The following is a 12,697-nucleotide window of genomic DNA, read 5'->3' as shown; positions in this document are numbered from 1 at the left end:
AAAGAGAGAAAGAGAAAAGAAAGAAAGTATAAAAAGAAAAATAACCCAATGATCTTTTAAATCAAACTTGGGAAAAAAGGCCTCTCTTGACCAACATCTGCTTTAATCCTTAGCACCAGCCTAAAGCAGTGTGATGCACTGTGACCTTCAAATGTATCTTGTAAACTTCCTCCCTGCAGCTGTGGAGAATATTTTCTGCTTCAAAGCTGAAAGCAAAACCTGCCTCCCCTGGAAACTAGAGTATTCACCCGACGGAAATCCTCTCTTGCCTCCAAATGTGACAAGTAAAAGTTGAGAAAATATTATAAATACAATAAAAGCTTATAAAGATAGAGTTCCTAGGATATATCTCTGCCTATGCAACACATGACATACCTGAAGGCCTATGCACTTGGCCTGATTCAGTAACTAACTATGGTTACTAACTATGGAACTAACTATTTAACTATGGTCACCTAATGCCTTTTGAGATGCTGTAACTTAACTGGAACATCTGCACAGGTCTAACAAATGCTATTCAGATCTTGTAGGAGAAACTTTTCAAGACATTCCTCAAATGGCAGCTAGAAACCAGGGGCAGTATCCAAGGACAACTCTAATGGGACTAATTACCCCTGTCTAGGGGACTGAGATTGAGCCATCAACTTTCAAGCCCCAAATATTTTCTTCCTGTGTTGTACAGCTCCTTCCACATATGGACTGAAGTTCATCTTAAAACAAATTTGGGCTCACTTTCTCCCAAAGTCTGTGTTGATACTCTCGGAATTTTGCTCAGTAATTTGACTTTATGTCAGTACTTGTTTTTAGCTTGAGGGATTCTTTCGTCCTTGATATTAATCCAAAGAGGTATTTCTAGGGTCCTCAAACAATCTTCCGTCTTGCATCTTGCTTGGCTAAATGACTCAAGCTTTGCAATATATCATTGTAAGATTATCTCTGCTCCTCTTCCAGTTCTGTTTTATCTTTCTTAAGTATAGATAACTGGTCTTGTACATGGTATTCTAAATGAGACCTTACCAAAGCCAACTTGCAATGGCACTTCTGCAATTCCCATCTAACGCTACTGTCATGCCATGGATTAGTTAGCATAAATGACTACTCATTTCTGGAAATATCTTATAAATTTTAGACACTTTAAAATGACAAATCTTAGGGATAAAACATCTAATTTGCCGTTTCCCTAAAGACAATAAGGCCAATGTGGGATTTTTATACAGGAAGTTTCACACGGACTGTTTCTTTTGTCTTTTGTTCACTTCCCCATTTCCTTACATGCTGCCAAAACAATTTTCCATCAGCACTTTACCACTTCACTGTAAACAGCCCTTTATTTCTTCAAGTTCTCTGTATATCAGTAATTGAGTACACTTTCACCACCTTCTTCTGTTAGTAACAAAGGAAGATTTATTTTCGTCATGTATATTTTTTCCCTTATTTATAGTCAACATAGTTTGCTGGTACATGTCCTGTGTAGGTCGATTGCCTAAAGGTACTAATGTCAAGGACTAAGACCATTATCAAACTATCAGCAGACTCTACAGAGAAAGACCTGTCGCAGTGTGCCATAAAACTATGTGAGTTTAAGTGATGCATTCATACATGATATGTGATTTATGTTACAGTGTGGCAGAGACAGAAATCCCTCTTTGCAAAATGTAATCGAGCTACCTCACGAAAACACAATCCTTCATCAGGGGGTTTCAGGAAATAAAGTTTATCTTTATAGAACAGAGATTGCCATACTAAGTTCAGTTAAAATAACTGGCTAGGACAGGAATATTTACGAACTCTTCCCTATCACTAAACAGTTTTGAAATCAAAGCCCATCCTCTGAACTGCAAATGCCTCACTTCTTACACTAACTACATGGTCATTTAGGTTCTGGAACCTGAGATGGTTCTGCATTTTAAGTTAAATAAGTGACTTGTAGAGTGGAAATAGCAGGAATAGTTTCAAGCTAGTATAAACTGGTGTCACCTATCTTTTGAGGAACAGAAACATGAAGCAGGGGAAAATAGGGAGGAATACTAAATGGGAAATGTAGGCAAACTCTTTATTATCAGCATCTCTGTGCTCCACCCTAGCACAACATTATCACTGTAATGTGCAGAATTTTGGTGAAAGCTTTTACTCTCTTCTCCTGCTTTGTTTGAGTAGATATCTGGATTGCCTGCCTATTTACCTATTCAGTTCCTACTAATTCTGTTAATTTTACCTTTTCTGTTTTGTAGAAGCTCTTATTCCAGACTCTGTAATCTTCTTTTCTTGAGCAGCTCTGTGAGGTCTCCCATTATCTGTCCTGCACTAACCTGTGTGTGATTTTACTGGGGTAAGAGCAGATGAAGGGGCTTTGGCTTCTACCCCTCTTACCCTTCATGGCCACAACATGGGAATATGTATGAAGATCCCTTTTCTCTGAACACGTAAAGGTGGAATTCCAAAAGATGAAATTTTTATGCTGCTTGCATTACAGAGATGAACCCCAGCTTCTTTTTTAAACAGAATTTTTTTCTGTGGGAATTAAGAATCTGTTATTCAGCCCAAGAAATGAAATAGTAAATCTGGTTCTAAAAACCCATTTGCTGACAGTGACAGAGCAAATGAGTAATTTTGTGGACCTGGTAACTGAGATGTTGACAAAATACCATCACTACTTCTGTCACTTAACAGTGTCCTTAGACCATTTTCAATTACAGACCTCATCATCTAAAGCTAACATGGAAGTAGAAGTACAAGTACATTTTCCTCATCCTCTAATCTCCACTTCTGACATCCTCATGAAGGCTGCTTCTAGAAAGCCTTCTTTTCTGCATTTACCCATTATAAGAGTCTGTGGATGCACAACATTTACCTCCAGCCCTGACCCCTCTGAATTTGGCTCCCGGCTGGAATCCTGGCAGCCAGCTACCTGTCAGCAATTTAATGGAAGGATCCTGCCATCATCCATTTCAAGCTCTCTGAGCAGGAAAACGAGATGGGGGTTTCATATTTCAAAGAACAATAGAGCTCAGGGATGGTTTTTTAAATTGAAATTCTGGCTGTGGGAGTCATTAAATATAGTTCTGCTTCTCTTCTAGACTGTGAGATGAAACAGCAGAGGGAATTGGAATATTTGCTCACTTGTGGTACATGTGCAATTTTTGCAGATTGGCTGGCTTCACTCTGCAACTTACTATAAAAAGGACATAAAAATATCATTGACATGTCTGGTTTTGTGCTGAAAAATTCCCAAGCTAAAATATTTTTTTTTCTCCAAACTATTTCTGAACTTTTTGTCCATTGATATACAGATTCTAAAATGTTTGTTTCTCTGGAGTCTGTTGATAGATGGTCAGAGGAAACAACACCATTTGAAAATAATCTCAGTTTTGACTAAGTGAACAATGTTTCATTTGAAAGATCTGGTACAACAACCCTTTATTTTCACCATAATCCATCCTGATGCTGATGAAAAACCCATATAAAGTTATGTAATATTTAGTAGCTTCCAAGACCACAATCCAGAAATCTTGACTCCAAACTCACTACAGAATTTTCACTAAATTCACCAGACTAAACTTGCAGGCATCGCCTTTCACCTTAAGGAGTGAAATCATATTACAAAGAAAACTGACCTACTCATGATCTGTAAAAGGGAAAAAGTTTTTGTCCTGTTTATCACATCTCAACTCACAAAAACCAAAGCCTAAAATATGGAATCAGACAGATCAATGTAGTAGGGTGCACCTAAATTGAAATTCATGTATACTTTTTTAGGATGCCTGACCAGAAATTCATGTGCCTGTCTAATCTTCAGTTATAGTGTCTGGACAACGCCATTTTTTTTTTTTTCAGTAAGAAATGTGGAGTATTTGGGTATAATTTTATTACTTAAGCTAAAAGCTGTTTGTTAATAGAGGTTAATGTGTTGCATTTAAAATGTTCATTTTCCAATTAAACTATTTAAATATCTTTGGTAGTTAGAGAGAAAGAATTGTTTACTAATAAAATACAAAAAGAGTTTCTATTACTTTCTGGGAGTTTTAAAGTTGTAAATTACGAATGTGTCTAAGTAATCATGATTTATAAATGTTTACACCATTATTTCTTTGCTTTGAGACATTATTATTTTTTCAATTAAAACAAAACACCTGCAAACCAGTGTAATGCTGATTTTTTTTTCTCCAGATGTCAGAAATAATTCAAATATTAATGGGGAAATATAAAAATAGCAATATATTGCATACTTATCAAAAGAATCCACAATGTTTTGAGGCATGGGACTGTGAAGTCTGAACAACAATTTGGGGGTGATATGTCAAAATGGAGTACTCATAACTGTGATTCAGGAAGGAACATACAGAATCACATCATCATGGTGCAGGCCCCAAGAGGTCTCCTTCTGCACTGCACACAGCAAAACTCTGGGTGATAAGAATTCATCAGTACGGTGGTTTGGGGGAGTCTCACTCAATCCATCTGACTGCAAAGGCCCCTGCAACAGAGACACGTCAGCCTTTGGTCGGGAACTGACCATCCTTTTTGAGAGGTTTGTGTGAAATATTACCCTATGTAAAGACCACAATAATTTGTTTTTCAAGCAGCACTGTCTGTGAGTAGTTGTGCAACAGCTGACATGGAAAAAAAGAGAAGATTTAAAATCTTAATTTACGCATTTCTAACAATGTTATTCTGCTTTTTAGTTGAAGTTGGTATTTTGGTATTGCTAATACTTTTCATTTTCTCACAAAGAAACATCCTCTAGAAACTTCAGAAAAGGCCTCCCAGTATACTTTAGCAAAGTATTTATAGAAAAACTTGGCTTGCTGCAACACATGGAACCATGCAATGAGCTCCAAGCAATCACAGAGACATTTATGACCAAGTACAGGAGATCCAATATGCTTGAAGCTCAGATGCCTCCTGACAGCATGACTCATTCAAGGTAGGCAAGCTTTAGAGGAGTCATTCACATGAATAACTAAGCCTTTGCAATGAAGACACACACGTAGAAAAACCTCCCTCTACAGAAAATTACAATATCATAGCCAGTGTAGAGAAATCCAAAGATTTCAAGAATTCTACCCATGAGAAAATCAGTATTTCTACAGTGCCCAAGATTTCCATTAAAATTTCAAGATGAAAAAAATCCTAAAACTTATTTGTGATGTTGAGCCCTCACATTCTTTTGAGCTCAAGGTTCACTTTGCTCTGAACCACATCTGTGGCCAAGTGGGCAGATCAGAGTTTTGTTATCTCTAACACTTCTGAAAATCAGCTTTTAAAAATGCTGAATGACCTGCTAAGGAGCAGTTAGTGGGTCCTGTTGTTCTTTGTAGTTCTTTGTAATTAATGCATAATAAATGCGCTCTTTCTGAGATAGTGTGTACAGAGTAGCAGCTGGATAGAAGATGAGAGCTGCTACTGGAGCAACGCCATCCATACAGCGTGAGAAAGTAGACTTGGCAACTGACTCTGGCTGTACCAAGTGGGTCCCACTGGCAGATGAAACTTTAGCAAGCTGTCTGTTATCTTATTATGCATCTGTTCTCCTCATACTTTATGAAGACACTCAGGGCACTGGTTGGTCTGACAGTGTCGTGGGATTCAAGCTAAATTACACCCTACCAGTATTGTGTATGCTAAAATAATAGGAGTTCTTCTCCTATTATGAGATTATTATGAGATTTAAATTTATGCATTATTAGAATTTGCTTTTCAGATAATGTTGCTGTTTTAATGGCTTCACTGAGTAGTTTTCATTTACTTTTCTAGTCTTAAACATAATTATACACCATAAACAATAAGAATGGCACTGATAATGAAAGCTTTGCAGTACTTACTGTCCAAAAGTTTTTACATTTTGAGAAGGTACTGCTTTTAATGAAATTTTTAGTGTTTTTTCTTTCTTTCTTTCTTTCTTTCTTTCTTTCTTTCTTTCTTTTTTTTTTTTTTTTTTTTTTTTTTTTTTTTTTAATGTCTGTGCTGCTATTAAAGCTTAATAGGTTTATTTTCTGAGTCAATAATCCACTTTTGCACTTCTTGTGAGGTCGTCTACTAAGTAAACCTATTTGCATTAAAGATGGTGACATTTTAACAAAGATTGGCTGCAAGATTTGTTCAGTACTTTTTCCAAACAGTATGTGCAGATAGAAGAATTCTTAAAAATAACTTGTAAAATTTTTGCTTTTGATGCCACGGGCACCTCTCCAGCTGTTCTTTCCACTGTTGCAGTGAAGCAAGTCCATTGGTTTGTAGCTTAGTCTCACTTACTTGGAGATATCAAGATATCCTTGCAGCCATAGAATGATTGTAGGGGTGAAATTTGCATTATTGACCACTGCCACTCCTCCTTTCAGCCTCATTCTTCATCGTGGTAGTTATATCCCTCTGCATCATTTATAGACTGGAACACCCTCAGCCCATCTAAACAGATACCTTTTCTGTGGTTCCCTCAGACTTCAAAGTGCCTGGTGCTCATTCCTCCTCAGTGAGTTATTACAGTCGTGTCTGGGAAATGGCATTTACCCCTCACCATATGACCCAATGTACAATCCATTTTTGAAGTGTCAACTTGAGCACGTTGCACACTGTTTGAAACAACCAAGGTCAATTCACTCTTGGCTGCTCTGTGTATTGTTTTGGCTGTGACCAAAATCATTTCTGGACTGTCTGTTTCCTGGGAGTGAGAAGGATTTACCATTATGCATGTCAGGGTGTGCTGCCAAAATTAATATTAACTGGTCTTGAAGCAGTGCCACAGGGCATGGAAATGAGCCAGGGGGTCAGCTGGCAAGTACTGGACCCTCCACGTACAACATATAAAATCTTCCATGTGCAAGCCTGAGAAGAAGGCAGGAAGAGGTGGAGAAGACATTCATCAAACCAAGAGCAGGCGACAGGGAAAACGGTGGCAGTGAAAGGGAGCAGAGCCCAACGTTTTCTGTTGGGAAGTTCAGGAAACAGCTGCTGCCTGAAAAGGAATGAGCCACCAGCAGCATAACACTGATACATGGTAGAGGTGTGCATGCAAAGTAGTTGTGGTACAATGGGTCTCTAAGGACAGCCAGTATGACCTCTTTCTTTAACGTGACCAAAGCTAACGTGACCTATTATTTCTGAGGTAATATCAGGAAAATGGGTCAGCTGTCTGCGGGTATGATGCATTGTCCTCATTGGCAATAGATAGGATGTATGGACAGAAAGAACTCTCTCTGATGACAGAAGTTCACCATTATTATTATTATTTTTTTTGACAGGACATTGAAATAATAAATAACACAAATTTGATATTTTGAAGATCAAATGTATGGAAAAAGAGTGGTTTTGTCAAACACAAGAGAAGATACTGTATGTGAATTATTTAGAGAAGATTCATAACTGAGTATACAACAGATCCGTGGGTCTATGGATCCTTCATTGAACAGTGACAGGCTGATATGGATAAGACATGTCCAAAATTGTCAAAGAGGCCAGGCTAGATGGGGCAAATGTTATTAAGAAAGTCGCCTGAGACCAGGCAAGTGGACAAGGCAAAAAAGCTGAAGGTGGCAGACGGGCTGTCTGGCCAGTGGGCTGGTACATGCATTTTATTCAAAGATACTATGTCTCTTGATTGCTTGTGAGGCCAGAAGTTGTTTTCTGGTTGCTGAGGAAATATCGTGGTGGCTGGCATCTGGGGTGTGAATGAGGATGTTAAGATTTCTGAAGTCAGTTGCATTGAAAAGATCAGGGAATAGCAACTTGCAGCTTGAAATCTTATTGTGTAAAAAGCACACAAAACAATGTGAAATTTATACTCTGAACTTGGGGGTGGATTTTAGGATAGGGCTCCACATCTCACTGGATGAATAATCACCTCAAAGCAAATCACCGGAGTAAGCAGACACCCTACTAGGAACAGGAAAAGGTCCTGCTCAGCAAAGCAATTATGTTCAAGAGATCAAGAAGTATGGGGATAATGTGAGACATGCCAAGAGAAGTCTGAGCCAGACTTTACAAAGGAAATTAAACAAATAGCAAAAGGTTACTCAGCTGTGTAAATAAAAAGAACACAGGAAAGCATAAGTGAGTCCACTACACAGTAATGACAGACCTCTCTGAGGAAATATGCCTAGATTAAAGATAATCTAGGCATATTCCCAAAACTAAGTGAATGCAAAGTACAAACTGATGCCCTTGGAGCCTAATAAGAGGAATTTCTTTCGTACTATGGACTTCATTAGTTGGCATAGGTAGAAGAGTCAAAAACCTCATATCTTTGCCCACAATAGTCAATGTAAGTCTTGCATGGACTCCAGCGAAGTGTGTATCAATCATTAGTAACTCTAATGTGTTACCATCATCAGCTCTGCAGACAAATGACTCAATTGCACTTGTGTGGAAAGAAGAGAAACAATGTGTTTGAGGGGTATTAACTACATGTGTACTGCATCTTTGATAAAATTTGGCAAACTGCAGCTGTTTAGGTGGATGAATAAATTAAGCACTTGCTATGTACCTAAAATAATGTGTACGTTCTGGGCTTGTATCTCTACTTTCACCTCTGGTTGCTGTTAATCTGACAATGTTGTTACATGGCAGATATAGGTGTGAAGCTTGACAAAGTGTTCTACTTTACTGAGTTTGTAGTATTTTACAGGGGGTGACAGCAGTTACTTTTCCAATATCCAGGATCAAATAGGTCTAAAGTATTATCTATTTCACTTAGTCAGTGCTTGCTAATTCTCTCCTGCAGTTTTCCAATTGCATGGATACTGAATTGACATAATCAAGTTTGCTCTCTTGTAACACACTTCAGATGGCAGCAGCTTTCAGTGCTAAATCAAGTCCCTTTTCTGTAGCTAGTTTGAAATGAGCACTGATAAAATTGATACTCCCACAGATGCCTCAATGCAATTGAAATGAAGATGGTATAAATGAGTGGACAGCAACTGAAATATTATTTCAAGGCCTGGGTAACTCTCATTTGAGGAAGTCTAACTTTCAATGGGTAAAATGAATAACTTTGATAGCTTTTCAATAAAGACATATGCACCTGAGAATCTGAGAACTGGACTCAGATATTATGAGATTCACTGCAGTATTTTATCCACAAGAAATTTCTCTTTCTCTCCAGTAATGGAGAATGTAAAATTCTAGTTTTTGATAGGAAAAACATTACAGGATAAGATGTTTTAGTGTTCATGTTAAAGTTCATGAACTAATTCATGAAATTATTTATCAACATTTAACATCTCCATTGCATAATACATAAAGTATTGAGTCCTAAGAGATATTGATGTCCCAGTAAAGACAGAACAGAAAATAACATTAGAATATAAATTCATTCCAAAGAAGTGATTTTTATTGGTATTTTTAAGGCAGTATATGTTCAATTGAATGTATTCAGTGTTTTCTTTCTTTTTTTTTCCTTTTTTTTTTTCAGTCTGAGAATTTATTGCTCTGATTAACAAAAGATTAATGAAATAAAGACAGGCTTGCTAAAATTATGATTGTTCAATAATGACCATTGTGGTGTAGGCATATAGACATGAATAGTTGTATTCACATGAACAGTAATTGTTAACTTGAATGAGAAACTTGTTGATTTAAGGCAGTCAGATATACATTTACTCAATTAGTCTTATGTATGTGCTTCTAAAGATAAAATTCATTCTAGTATTGTACAAACTAATTCATATACTGTTTCTAAAGCCAAATTATTGTCCTAGATTATATGAACCTAATGCTTGATTTTTCTTTACATTTATGAGGGCCACTTTATAATCTTTCCTCACGCAGCTTGTTCCTACTTGTCTTAATGATATTATTTTTTTTTCCCACTCCTGACCTCTTGAATGCTCTGCTATTTGTAAAACCTTTTCTGTAATCATTATTTATCAAACAGTATTTAGTAACCATTTTTCATTGCTTTTGTATAACTGTACACATCACTGGAAGAAGTGTTTAATGGAATAAAATTCATTCCTGTCTTAAGGGCAGTATAAACAGAGAGAACTTTCACAAGAATGTATTTCATTTTGGAAAAAAAAAAAAAAAAAGGCTTAATAGCCTTTCTAAAACCAGAAAAATAACAAGCAATAAAATGCTCTTTTACTTTTTATAGTCCTCCTTAGTTCTATTATCTGTTAACTCTCCTGTTGTTTTTATTTATAATTTAGATCAGAGCAGAAACAAATATCTGGAAGTCAAAAATAATTCTAGAGTTGGTTAAAAAGCTGGTATTGCAGCTATTTCATTTGTAGAGGAATGGAACTGCTGAAACCTGCAGCAGTATATGATAATGTCTGCATTTCATCTTCTGTTTTAAGTGCAGAGCCAGTGGCAACAGTACGTTTGTCTCTGCTTTCTTTCATAGGAAACTCCATTAGAGTCTGTGTTTTCAGACAGCGAGTCACCCCTGGCCATGTGAAAGCAGTGTCTTCATTCTTTCTTTTGAATGTTGACCTGTCCAAGTTGTGGAAGATGAACCACACCTCCCTCCTAGCTTGTATAACTTTTTGTCTTTTTTTTTTTTTTTTTTTTTTGTTCTTCAGTACACACTGCACCTGTGTTTCTGTTGTACTTTCTAAGCCAGCCAGCATATGCTGAATGCAACAGAATGACGACAGGGACTGAAACTGTGAAAAATTTGCAGGGAGTGGTAATGTCAAATTTTCCATTCCACAGCAATGGGAAAAGGCTGAACACAAATATTAAGAGTTTAGAATATGAAGCACCTGTTAACAGCTGCTGCTCTGGCTTGAGATTGCAGCCTCGCAATGCTGACGAATCACTGGTTTGTGTTCCTTGGTGCCCACCAACTTGCTGTAATAAGCTGTACTTCAGGCACTGTGTGTGTTTGCACTGAGACAGAAATATTTCAGCACCTGCACGTTAGAAATATACAGACACATTCATCTTTGTTTTGTGATGTGATTGCTTTTTTGTGTTAAGAAATCTAACACTTATAGTTATGTTTCAAGGAAATGAATTAGAAGTACCTTTCAAAAGTACAATCAACTCACATACTTGCTTTTATTATTTTCTGTCATCATAAAGACAAGCGTTGCTTCCATCAAGGGATTCACCTTCCAGAGTATAATACTGTCTATAGCTAAAATTTCTCCTCTAAGTGATTGTCTAAGGTACATTCCCAGGGTGAAGTGGTCAGTGGTGCATGGTGGTCACTGACCACATACATGGTCAGTGGTGGGGAGGTCCATATTCTACCCCAACCATGGTAGTAGCATCCCTTGCCCCCTTCTCCCCACCTCCTGTGTCCCCTGAGTCCTTGCATTGCCTTAGTTCCTCTCAGTCACTAGCTTGAATTTTACCTGTAATTCAGGGCAGTGTTCAAACCTTTCTGTAGTGTAGTGTAATTCTTATTGTACTTGTTTCTATTTTTGTTATTTAGCATTTAAATTTAGTTCCTTTTCTAGGACTCTCTTTACTTATATGGCTTCTACAGCTATGCCATCTGGCTTAATGTCATTTTTCACCTAAGTCATCAAGCTTGGTTCAAGAAAAATGCTTGGATAAACTTCAAAACTTCATCTTTGCCAAGTCTCTGTGCTAGAAATTTGAATTCAAGTGCTTAGATTTTTACACTGGCTCCATGGCCATCAAAGAACTCATTCAACTTGTGATCAGGAATCCAATCTCAAACCTCTCCTGTGCAATGCAGTGCACAGCTCTTTAAAAAATTAAGAGTCCTAACAAGCTCTAGGACACTCCTACCCCCCAGTCAATAATCCAGCTTGCACTGGCAACATACATAGATCAGTCCTGGAGTTCAAGGGAAAAGGAGCAAAAATAGTTAACAATTCCACAGCCCAAACTAGTGTGAACTGCAAAGCTGCATAGAGGGTTGGCATCTAGCCACTATATCTATTCAGTGAGTTTCCTCCTTCCTTTCTGCTGGGTGATCCAGTAGCTCCACCAAATGAACAGCTTCACTTGTTTCTGAAAGGAATTTTGCCATTGCCAGGCACTGCAGAGCGGCCTTCAAGACCACACCTTTGCTTGCTGTTACCAATTCCATTCATTTAAGTTAATAATATGTTTATATCTTTCCTTGTCAAAAGGTTTCTTAAAGTCATATGCTGATGACATCCTACTGGAAAAGCTAAGCCAATAAAGATGTATTGAAGTACTGTGAGAAGGAAAACTACATAAAAACACATAAATGAAAATATAATATTACAAGGTACTATATCTCTAATACTCGTGTACCACAAAAATATTTAATCTTGTAGTGAAGTATTTGAAATATGTCCTGGGACACCTACCAAAAGATTGCTTGGCAATGAACAGGCAAAAAGAAAGGCAGTTAAAATTTCATGCTCATTCAAGAAGTTATAAAATTAGGTCTTCAGAATGTTTAACTGTAGAAATATTCTATTAGTATATTAGTTCTATTATTATTATTATTTATTATTAGTTCTGTATATATTATGCAGAGAATATGAGATTAATCTTAGGAAAGACATAAAAGCTATATGGATGCACATGATATGTATGGAAAGGTAATGACCAGAAAGTGAAGATATATGGGTTATGTTCCTGATTCTGGGATAACTATGCATGTTATGCAGCAATTTGTTTACCCATTGAATTCCCTAGGTTTCAATGCAATGACTTACAGAAAGAAAAGTTTTCCGTTTAACCTGAGGAAATGCATCAGATTTTGGGTTGGAACTTCTGTTAGCTTCTGACTATCATATTTTAAAGTAGG

Source organism: Cygnus olor, chromosome 2 (genome assembly GCF_009769625.2).
Source record: "Cygnus olor isolate bCygOlo1 chromosome 2, bCygOlo1.pri.v2, whole genome shotgun sequence".
Classification (NCBI taxonomy): Eukaryota; Metazoa; Chordata; class Aves; order Anseriformes; family Anatidae; genus Cygnus; species Cygnus olor.
The sequence above is the reverse complement of the archived record's forward strand: the minus strand, read 5'-3'. Positions refer to the sequence as shown.